Genomic DNA, 2,598 nt, shown 5'->3' with positions numbered 1-2,598 from the left:
TCATAGGGGCATTTTCGTAATTTTTCGTCAAAAATCTCAAAACTTGCTAAAAATGTAATAGGTAAGCAGAAAATATATATTTAATGATTTAAAAACAAAATAAGTATCTAAAACGTTCATTTGAAAGCAAATTGTTAACAACTAGTACTATTCAAAAATAATTAATAAAATATTCTATTTTCTCATAAAATAAATTTTTATAGAAATATTCGTAAATAATTTTTCGCACATGAAAGTAAAGTAAAAATTGTATGAATAGAAATACAGATAACCAAAATATAAGTTTTGATCTGCAATGACACGTGGGCTCCAATTGACCAAGAGGATGTAAGACTGTGAACTCTTACTTTCTATAATGCAGTTCCGAGCTTAGTTCTCGTCCTACTCGACTATCTACAAACTGTCCTGAGCCTGAAAAATGTATAGGAAGAAGGGGTGAGATTTTATAATCCCAGTGAGTAAACAGATACCATCTAAAGTATCTAAAGCCGAGTAAATGGAGACAATTAAAATAAGTCATCATACCGTAATTTCATTACCTTTCAGTTCATTTCAACCAAATAAAATCAATCCATATAAATCGAGTAATCAACTTGGCTTATGAATTTCTTAAAACTTTGGCTCGTGCCAAAACTCATACTCGGTGATACCTTGCGCAGGGCATCTAACCGAGTCCGCCAAGGCTATTAAAATTTTGTATACACTTAAAATATATTTTAGTTTGAGAAAAATACAGCCGTTCCTTGGCGTTGGCTGAGTTCCCCTTCACGTGGTGGTTTGGCGTGAAGTGAACCCTAAGCTTTACCCCAGGAGATACCCTACGCGCCTCTCCGTTCGAGGTAATAATATAATGGAGTTTACCGTGCCCCTCTAATAGGCTGGTCCACGGAACCCCCTCTGCAGTAAATAATTAATATATACTCCACCAATTCAATAAAATTCATTCTAGCATGGCATGGCAATTTATCGCAATCTAGCCTCTCAAGGCTGAATACACAATACAAATAATTCTGACACCAAAATCAATTTAGCCATTCATGCTCATATATTGTCATAAGCCATTCAATTTAAAACCATAAATTTACAACACAAGCAGGCAGTCTCCAATTACTCTATTTTCAAAACCAATATTCGATTTTTCAGAAAATTTATAAAATCATTTTATAAAATCACAATTTCTCTTAAAACATAGCAATTTACCATTTAAACTCATTTTTTTATAAAATCACACAATTGTATAAAACTACTCTAGATAATTAAGACGATAATAAGTTTACTCACAGTATTAGGAGTAGAAATACTCCTATCTTCCGCCCTCGGGTGCAGTCTCTTACCCGAAACAATTGACTCACCACCTATCCATAATCCATGACACAAAATTCAGTAAATTGTGTCAATTTATCATAAATTATTTCAGGCTCTTATCCATGCGTATGCACTAGATAGGATTTGAAATGTCTAGACAATCGCTTAATTGCGGTGTCCGACCTAACTCGCCTATACACGGTGTAAATTCCTAAAATCCCCAATTCGACTCCAATTCCATCCATTTCAATTTCAATTATCCAATTATATCCACAATACCTCAATGACTGTGAATTTGGTCCAATTTATCAGTCCGGACTATAAATTACGCTTTTACCCCTAGTGGGTAAAAATTTCAATTTATTGCACCGAAAATTCCCATTTAATTTCCAACCTCATAATTCATCATTTTTCCACCCAATTCTCTTAAAATAAAGTCAACCTCATCCTCACATACCATTGGCTAGATTCGGCCTAGAGAAATTCATGGAGAAGATAAATATTTTTCTTGTTGTTTTACTCATAAACATGCTAAACTAACACTAAACACTAACATAGCTCAAAATCAAATTTATCTAACAACTTTCTCTCTCTAAACCCATATGACCAGAATTGAAATCATCCTCAAATCACATGATTCAACCATGAAAAATGATGGAAAATGCATGGGAAAGGTAAAGCACAAGACAAATTTAAGAAATGTTACCTTTTTTCACTTGATTTTTGAATTTCCACCTATTTTCCCTTTAAATTTCTTAGCTAGGGTTTTATTTTCTCCTTTCTCTCTCTTGTTTCTTGCTTGGCCGAATGTTGAAGAAGAAGAATGGGTGGGCTGATTTTTTTATGCCTTTTTTATTGTTTAATGAAATAATATTATTTTATTCATATTTTAAATATTTTATTAATTCATTTTTTTTTCTAGCCATCCATTTGTCCTACTTTTTCCACCATGCATTCCCTTTGACTTATCCAAGTCTTAAGTGAAATTTCCAGATTTTTCCAAAGTTTTGGTGGAGCAAATTCTTCAAAATTACACTTTTGCCCCCGAACTTTTCAAAAATTACATTTTTACCCCAAAAATTGAAAATTTGCCATAATGCATAATTTTCACTCCTCATACTCATTTCACACTCCAAATAATTAAATTTGATCAAAATCCTTTCAAAAATTAAATTTTTGATTTCGGGTGGCAAAATTACCATTTTACCCTTTTACTCCAAATTATACCGAAATTAAAATTTTTCACTTCTAAACCTCAAATCTTACTCCAATAAGTCAAATGGGGCCAAAAAT

The 2,598-nt window shown here is 32.5% G+C and overlaps 1 long non-coding RNA gene across 1 annotated transcript; it reads right to left on the bottom strand.

Annotated features, from left to right (window-relative positions):
* On the bottom strand, nt 383–2,052 carry LOC108661776. The gene is made up of 3 exons (XR_001927570.1): nt 2,012–2,052; nt 1,282–1,355; nt 383–411 (listed from the first exon to the last, which is right to left on the bottom strand). It is a non-coding gene; the product is annotated as an uncharacterized LOC108661776 (long non-coding RNA).

This window comes from Theobroma cacao, chromosome 1 (genome assembly GCF_000208745.1).
Source record: "Theobroma cacao cultivar B97-61/B2 chromosome 1, Criollo_cocoa_genome_V2, whole genome shotgun sequence".
NCBI lineage: Eukaryota > Viridiplantae > Streptophyta > Magnoliopsida > Malvales > Malvaceae > Theobroma > Theobroma cacao.
This window is presented reverse-complemented; position numbering and strand designations above follow the sequence as displayed.